Raw genomic sequence first — 9,195 nt, 5'->3', positions numbered from 1 at the left:
TGTGAGTTGTCTTTTCTAAACTAAAATCTCATTTTTCAGGTTTTATTGTAGTCTTGGCACTTTGCAATAAATTAGTGGGTTTTGGGTTGTAGTTTGGGCACTCGGTCTCTAAAAGGTTAGCCATCACTGCCATAGGTCCTCTTCAAACTCAGCTCTGTTTATCACTGCTTGTAATTTTTTTTCAATCAAAATCTTATTATTATCAGAGCTGCTCTTGCACCCATTGCTATCAGCAATATTTCCACAACTCCCCTGACTCACTAGCATCTCTGGAAAGAAAGTCTGATGCTTATCCAAACAACGCATTGTTTATTTATCTATTTACATGTATTTATAGGCTGCCTATAATTGCCAAGGCCTTCCTACTCTTTCCTGCAGTATTAGAATTCAGGGCCACTGAATGGCATCCCCTGACAGAAAGCTTAGCACCAACAAAAATGAAGCAGTTCTTCATGCACCATGGAATTCAATGCAACAAGATGCAGCAGCGTCCACTCAGTTTCGCGCTGTGTGTGCTGCAGAATGTGGAAGGTAAGGCCCTGCTAGGATGCTGCCGTGGGAAAATGGACTGGAAGTGTGGAATAGCATGTGAGGCTGGCCATCCCTTGGAGGTGGCACGCAACTGATGCTGGGGGGTACCACGCACCCCGAAGATAGCCAGTTACCTTCAGGCGTGGCAGAGGCTGCTGCCCCATTGCCAGTACTAAAGAAAATCCAACCAGCAGTCCAGTCTGTTTGTGTAGATGGCATGGGAAATGGCAAAGTTTTCACCCCAGGGCCCTGGTCCAGCCAAGGCGCCTTGGTTTAGATTTGAGGATACTTAGGAAGAAATGAAGCCAAGTACCAAAGATGATATACGGTTTATTGGATACGGTGATGACATATGGATGCAGAATATAAACAAGCAAAAGCCACTTACAGCCCTCTCCTGTGTAGTCATAGTGGTTCCATGAATAGGCCAGGGGATGCTTCATGGCCCTCCGAAGTTGCCTGGGTGAGCAATGTCTCAAATCCTCTCCCCAGGCCAAGAACAAAAGCAATGCCTCTTGCTGTGGATTTTAATAAAGTACTTCTTTCCCTGTTTCAGAAGCTGCCAGGGCACAGACTCTAACTCCCTCTTCCCAGATGAGGTGGTGGGGAGCAGGGTGCGGGGGCTCGAAGCTGTTTCAGTAAAGGAAAAAAACTTTGTTTTCACTGCAAAAGCAGCTGTTATCTCCTGAATGATTGAGAAAGGCCGCTCCAAGGCAATTATCTCTGCTGCTCTTCCCAACGGGCTGGGTGCCAGAAGGCTTCGGCATGGCTCCAAGAAACTGCCCCGGCTTTTGGACACTGGGAAAGTTCCCTACACTACCTGTTGGACCTTGATAACTGCCTTGTCATTCTTCTGGTAGAGACCATCCAATAGCATCATCATCGTGTTCTTTGCCTCCACAATCAAAATGTTTTGGGTTGGTCCTTCCCTGTAAATTAAAAGGCAGAGGAAAAAGCATGTATGCGCAAAGGAAAAGAGCACAAGAGTGAGAAAGGTTCTAGTTCCAGACTGCTGGACTGATCTAGCCTTTTGCTGGGAGTAATGTAAGAAAGCATTCAAAAGAACATCCTGCTGCACCCTAGGAGTCGAAAGAGGTGCAGTCCATTCCGCCAATGCAGGGCACTATCGGCTCCTTCCGCTGCACGTCCAGATCAGACTTGTCATGGTTTTCACAAAGCAATGGACTATTTTGTGGAGGAGAGGTGGGCCGAAGGGCCAGAAATGAGTCCCACAACACCCAGCACACTCAGACAAAAGGGGAGGCCTGCCATCTTCATGGTTACATGTAAACCGCTGCAAGGGACCTGCCTGCCCCAGCGAGCTGCGTGTGATCCAGCAAGGCAGGTTCCGTGTTGCCCTGTCCATGTTACAACAAACCCTTGTTTTGTTAACTACTTTTAAAAATATCACCTGTACAGAAGAGGTTATTGAAATGTGATTGAATCGGTTGTAAGGGCTACTGCTTAATTTCTTGACAAACATTAGACAGCCCTTGAACATGCTTAAAATGCACTATATAAGGTAGAAATGAGAGGAAACTCTTCTATCGCTTCACCTTGCCCTTTTCGTTGAGTCCTACCAAAGGGAAAGGTCTATATTAGCAACATGCTGATTCATGAGAACTGTTTTCTTTCCAGCTAAATATGAATGTAGTGGCAGATGTTATTCTAGTTGTCCCGGCAAATGTATTCACTTCCCACTTGACATGGAGAAAGAACAGGCCTGGCATTGGTTCAATTACCAGCCTTCCTGGGCAGCTATCAGGGCCCACAGCTGAGTCCTGCTTTTGGCCTCTCTTTAACCTTTTTCTCCTTGCCAAGCACTCCAAGCAGCACCATTCTAGCCTCCATTATAATTTCCCATGATGCCCTGACATGCTGTATCTCTGGGGCATCGTGGGAACTTAAAATGGTGGCCAAATCCCAAAGTAGGACGCAAATGCAGTGCCCATTCTGTTATCTCCCAACAGATGGTATTCAGTGGTAAACAACTTCTGAATGTGGGTCTTTGTAGGTCTTTTGTATCTGGCCTGTTTCCACCCTTAGAATTAAGAAGTGTGTCTTCTTTCAGAGCTGATGGCAGGGCTCCAATTCACTAATGCTTAAAAAATTAGTTTTAAGCATTAAGCACTTGCTCCACCCTGTCAACATTCTGAGAATTCAGTATAAATAAATGTTTTTAAAATTCCAAAGCTTTCAGCCAACGATAGTAGGTTTGCACCACAACTAAGCCTTGGTTGGAAACATCTTGTACAGCCAGACCTGCTCACTTTCACCATTATTCATAAAGTCTTTTACTCTGATCAGATCTCCACACCATCCCTCTCAGAGCTGGGGAAACCCCTTTTAAAAAAGCATGCCTGCTTACTCATCTATCCGCTTTTTAACGACTGTATTGGGTGAGGGGGTGGGGGGAAGGGGTGTTCCAAGAATGGGGGAGGCTTCAGGTGACAACCAAGACGCCAGCCACTCAGAAAAGAACATACCTGGCTGCCATTGCAAACTTGCAACACTGTCTTCTTTGGAGCCCATGGAGGAGGATGTACGAAGGTGGCGAGGGTGTTTCCAAAGTGGTCTCAGTGCAAAATAACAGTACAGATGTCTCCATATGTATACACACAGGACTCAAACACTTTTACTCTGAATTAATTAGTCTGAATATTGACCACTCTGCCTGGTCCCTCAGACTTAATGATATAGATCAGAATCCTCATGTCATGTAGAGCAGCTTATCTCAAATTTCTGAAAGGAACTGGAGAAGTACGTAGAATCTATTTCAAAGAGTAGCTGTATTAATCTGTTGTGATAGTCCAAACCATGAAATCTGTGAGACACTTTAAATGCCAACAAATGTATAGTCTAGTCTATAGTATAGTCAGGTAGGGGTGTACGTATGTGTGGGCAAAATCCAATTACGTCAGATGTATGTGTTGGTCTTTAAAGTATCATCATATCCTTAGCACACAATCCTTTGCATGTTTAGACAAAAAGAAGTCCTACAGTTTGCAGCACTCCCCATCCAGACGTGCCGAGTGGAGAATGCTGGGAGCTGTAGGACTTTTATAAAATCTAAACATGCATATATTGCACATTCCTCCAAATTTGTGTGCCCTCTTTCACCCAGTGGAAAAAAATTCAGAGTATAGAGGTGGTATTCTGCCACCCACATACAAACACTTACAGATTTCCAGCCTTCCTTCCCAGCCTGAGTAGCAGTTTTTATGCCACTGTCCATTTAGAAAACTGATGCAGTGAATAGGCTTTAAACTTGGTGCACCCTGCTCCCCAGAATGAAGGCGGAGGCTGCGGGAGGCAGAGACCCTAGTTCCATCCTACCTGTACCCATGGCAGCTCCAGATTTTCAAGGGCTGTTGAGTGAGGCACCCTCAATGGAAGCCCTTTCTCAGCATGTCCACCTTCTCCCCACCATTGCCTCCTCCTCCTCCTCCTCATCATCATCATCACTACTACTTGCTTGCTTGCTTGGCAGACAAAGAGCCAGTAAGCAAGCAGGCTGTGGGGTCTACTGTCCTTTCTTCTCACCAGCACCACCACCACGAACTGGGTCAGAACAAGAAGCAGGGAAACAAGCAGGGAAACAAGCCAGGTGCAATCATGGAGGGAATTAACTGCAGGGTGATCTTGTCAGTGGCACCCCGGAGGGGGGTGAGCCCTCAGTAGGTGCCTGCCCAGGCTGACCCTTCATGCCAGAACTGACCACAGGTGAGCATCAGGGAGGCCCCAAAGCACTCATGTTCCCATCACATGGCTCAGTCATGGACAACAATTACCACTTTGGAAATAGGAGGCAGAGAACCTGCTACTTCAGAGAACCACTACTGGGAACACAATGACCAAAGGGACCGAGGTGGGGGCAGGTGAAAGGTTTCTGGTGCTAAACAATCAGAATCCATTGTGCAGTGTTCTGTTTTTGGTTTCTGAACGGGTTTTTCGTGGTACGAGAAAAGGTGGGAGGAACGAAGGGTGGCGAGCTGAAGAAATCAGCTTCTGGACCCTGCTGGAGAATTCTGTGCATGGCCCCGTTGACTCTCCAGCCGGAAGCATCCCATTAGATAAGAGGGAAGGAGGGGCAGGTGGCTGCTGGGGTTCTGAAGGCCAAGGGGGAATCCTCCCTTCTGTCAAGCTTCCCCTCCATCTGCCTGCCACAGGGGGATACAGGGCTCATAATGAGAGCAGTCGCTCCCTTCCTCTCAGGTAGATCAGATCCCCCAACACTGGAGGCCTCCCATGTACTACAACCTCCATCATTCCCCTTTAGCAGGGGAATGAAAGGAGTCGCAGTTCAGCGCGTCGGAATGAGACCAGGATCAGGGAGCTCCGAGTCCGAGCATCACAACCAGGTCCAGGCATTCCCCGAGCAGACCGCAAGCACCCGGGTCCTAAGCCTTCTCCTTGCTGTGGATCCTCTGGTGTTGCACCAGCGACCGTTTGTTCGCACACCTCCGTCCACACGCGGCACAGTGGTGCGGCCTGTCCCCCAAGTGGGTCCTCTGGTGCTTGGTGAGGTGCGAGGAATCCACAAACTGCTTCCCACATTGTGGGCAGGCGTACGGCTTCTCCCCCGAGTGGATTCTTCGGTGCACCGTCAGGTGCCCACGCTGACCGAAGCACTTCCCGCACTCGCTGCAGCGGTGGTGCTTCTCTCCCGTATGCGTCCTTTCGTGCACGGCCAGTGCGGATGGCCACCGGAACCCTTTCCCGCACTGGGTGCACAAGTAGGCACTGTCCCGGCTGGCGGCCCCCAGGGGGGTCCGGAGCCCCTCAGCTCCTGCAAGCCGCTCCTCGTACTTTTGCGGGAAGGGCTCCTCAGTTCTGACGGGGGTCCTCTCATGCATCGCCAGGACAGATGTTACTCCACAGCTGCCAGCTGCCAGAGAGAAAAGAAAATTGGCAGCCTGATACCAGCATGCAAGAAGCAAGAAACAAAAAGACACAGCCAAGCATTTATTGTAAGAAAAAAACTTGTTCACAAAATTTACACAATTCTTTCTTGGACTTGGGACTGCATTCAAAATACACTTGTATACGTCTGATCACCAGACTTCAGAAAGCCACGTTTCCTTATCCATATCCTCTCAAGGTCCTGTTCAGGTGCTGTTTTCAAAATAATATAGAGCAGAGCCTCCACCACGTGGGCCAGATCCAGCCCCCAGAACCCCTAAGTCTGGAATACACAGCCTACTGGCATACTTCCAGAGGATTAGGATCCAAGCCAGGCCTCTGGAGTAGAGCTCCTGGAGGGCATCTCCTATGGAGATACTCTGGAGTTATCTCAGATAAAGCACAGTTCTTTGCCTCCTTCAATCACAAAGAAAAAAAAGGGGGGTCACATCATGGGGCGGGACCACAGCACCCGATAACATTCAGCCTGGGCAGATTCCAGCCCCCACTGTGAAAACACCTCTGTACTCCTGAGATAGGAAGAACTTCACCCTTGCTTCTCTGTGCCCAAGCAGCCCTGCAGAGGGAATCTGCAGAAGAGATGCGAACATCTCCTTATATGCGCAACAGGATCAGGAACCGTGATATGGCAGGGCTCCCTGCTATGTGGATCTTTGAATTTGCATCTGTCTAAACACGCTTTGCTTTTGTTGCCGATATTCCCCACTGACATAGAGGGTGGACGTATAGGAGGCCTGGATGGACCTCTCTCTCCACAGGTTTAGCACTGAACACCTGAACAGGTCCAAAGGTATCCTGACTGCAGCATCCAATTAGCTTTCCCTGGCTACTATTTCTCCCCCACTAATCTGCTTGTTATGACACCTCGCCTGATAAACAGATTTAGAGATCTCAGAAGCTTGCAAAACCCTAAAAATGTGAGGTTGCTTCTTTCTCATAGCCAACACAGCTCTCTTTGTTTCCCAAATGATCAAGGGCTTAGAGCAACTCCCACCTCTGTAATGGTTCCAATATTTGAGGCTTTCTGAGAAGCCTCATTTGGGAAGAAAATGGACAAGCAAGGGGAGGAGACATGGTCAGGATCAGGTGTGGTGTGGACAGGAAGCATTTTTCTCCCTCCCTCATGCTACCATTCAGCTTCCTGGGATTATCCCATGAAACCAAGTGGTGGGAGATTCGGAACAAACCAAAGGAAGGACTTCCTTGTGCAACTTATGGTTAAACTGTGGAACTCACTGATGCTGGGTGTAGTGATGACTGGCAACTTGGGTGCCTGTAAAAGGGGACTGGATAAATTCATAGAAGAGGAGGCTATGAATGGCGGCTAGTCTTGATCTCTGTCTATTCTAGGCAGCATTGGGAGCAGAATGCCTGTGTACAGCACTGGCTGGGGAACACCAGTGGGAGGATGACCCTGACCTCATGTCCTGCTGGTGGCTCTTCCATTGGTATCTGGCTGACCACTGCAGGAAGAGAATGCTGGACTCAACAGGCCTTGGGGCTGATCGAACAGAGCTCTTCCTAGGTTTTTACACTCATGCTAAGCCTGGTCTAGTATACATATTGCACTATCTCATCTAGGCTGCAGAGGAATAGCTGTACTCAGCACTGTCCGAGGAAGCTGTCTTACACAGACTCAGGTCCATCTAGCTTAGTACTGTTGACCTCAGGGAGGGGCACCTGTGTTCCTCCAGATGCTGATATAGTCCAAAACCATCAGCCCCTTTGGTTGTCCTCTTGAGGCTTATGGGAAAGCTGGTAACAACTAATGGCAACAAGAATAATGCAAGAGGAAAACAGGACTTCGGATACCCCCCAGTGAGTCCTGTTGACTCAAATTCTCTCCTACAGTCCCAGTAAGGAGGATGTTTTCCCAGTAAGGAGCTAAAGCCAGCAGAAGCCTTATGTAATCTGACAAGCCCTGAAGTATGGTCAGTTTTGCCTTTCTGGAGTTGCTGACTAGACTGGTAAAGAACTATCACCTAGTTTTGTAGTCTTAAGTCTACTGTGAGGCTGGGGAGATAGAAATTCTGCTCAGATTCATCTACTAAGTTCAGAAGAAAGGCAAGCCTTCATGATTTTTAGCTCAGTTGCAGGACTAGTAGGGTATCCTTGCCTGGAGCAAAATCTGGGAGGCTTCCTGTGTAAATGGCATCATGCTTACCTGCCCCCACAGAAGGATCTTGCCTTCCAGAGCTGCCAGAGGCACCTTCATCTGCTGAGGAGTCCCATGTCACTTCTGTGTCAGAAGAGCCTGTATGGAAAAGGGGTTCAGTGTGATTCAACCCAAAATGGCCAAAGAGCACAAGAAATAACATTAAAGCAACCATCTGTTGCCCTTCAGAGCTGATAGGCTGCCTAAGCATGCTGGGAGTCAAGTCCGAAGTGTCTGGAGGACACCAGGTAGAGAGAGGCTGTATTAGAAGATGGGAATGGATGTTTAGTCACAAGATACTTTGCTATTCCAGTTCTTTCTTTGGATAGCCTCATCCCTCTAAGTAGAAGGACTTGCTTGGGTATCGCTTCCAGAGATGGATCTATGATGGCTGTGCTATGGTGATACAATTATTTATGGGGTTTCTTTTTCCTGAGGTACACACCTGTTTCAAATAGCAGGCGAATTTCTAAGGGGTGGGAGGAATAAGTATTCTGCACAGTGTCTGTTCCTCTTTAAGTATGAACCCTATTAGGCAAGTCTACACATGCTGGTTAAGGGGACCTGTGGGTCACAGGACCCATTCTACAGGTCTCAGTTGCTTCTGTACCACTGACCATGGCCGGGGTGGCTGGCTGTGTTGGGAGCGTGTGTGGGTGGGGGGGGCTGTATTCCAGTGGTTGCACTCCTACTTGGAGGGTTGGTGCTGGGTGATACTGCTTGGCCCTGCGGATTCTCCAGTTTGTGGCCCCCATGCTACTCAACATCTGCATGAACCTACTGAATGGAGTCATCAACAGCTTTTGGAATGCATTATCATCACTATGTTGACACACAGCTCTGATTCTCCTTTTCATCTTCTGCTTTAGCACATCTGAGGCTGTGGATGTGCTAAACTGGCTCCTGGCTGTGACCACAGACTAGATGAGCACTAACGAACCGAAGCCCAACTCAGACAAGACTAAGATACTGCTGGTAGGTAGTTCCTCTTACCAGATTGAGGGTGTGCAAAATGTGGCAACCAAAGAAATACGAGACTATACAATTCCTCTTCTGGCCCATTTGCATTAACTGTTTACATGCTTCTGAGCACAATTTACGGTGCTGGTCTTAACCTATAAATCCTTCATGGCTTGGGGAAGAATTTATTTATTAATTTATATCCCAGCTTTTTTCCTTTCAAGGAACTCAAGGCAGTTTACATAATCGCCCTCTCTGTTTTATCCTCACAACAACAAGCTGCAACTGTGACTGGCCCCAGAAACCCAGTGGCTTAGTGGGGACTAGAACTGAGAGCTCCCAGATCCCCAGTCCAACACTCTCACCACTAGGCCACACTGGCTCTCCATTTGGTCTTGGGCTTGGCCCTGGAGATGACAAGATTCTGAGCCCCAACACTGCAAAGTTCTATTTACATCTAGCTAGGCTAGTCTTAAATGTCGGCAGTACTATGGAGGGGGTAGTCCATCACAGGACATGGAAGAAGAGGAGGCCTCCAGCTTCTTTGTGGGATCTGTCCTGGTTACTCTTTCAAGTTCTTGATAAGTGTGACAGCCCCACATAAATCACCCCTGATATGGGAGGCA

This window comes from Varanus komodoensis, unplaced genomic scaffold (assembly GCF_004798865.1).
Source record: "Varanus komodoensis strain SLA01 unplaced genomic scaffold, ASM479886v1 scaffold53, whole genome shotgun sequence".
Taxonomy (NCBI): Eukaryota; Metazoa; Chordata; class Lepidosauria; order Squamata; family Varanidae; genus Varanus; species Varanus komodoensis.
This window is presented reverse-complemented; position numbering follows the sequence as displayed.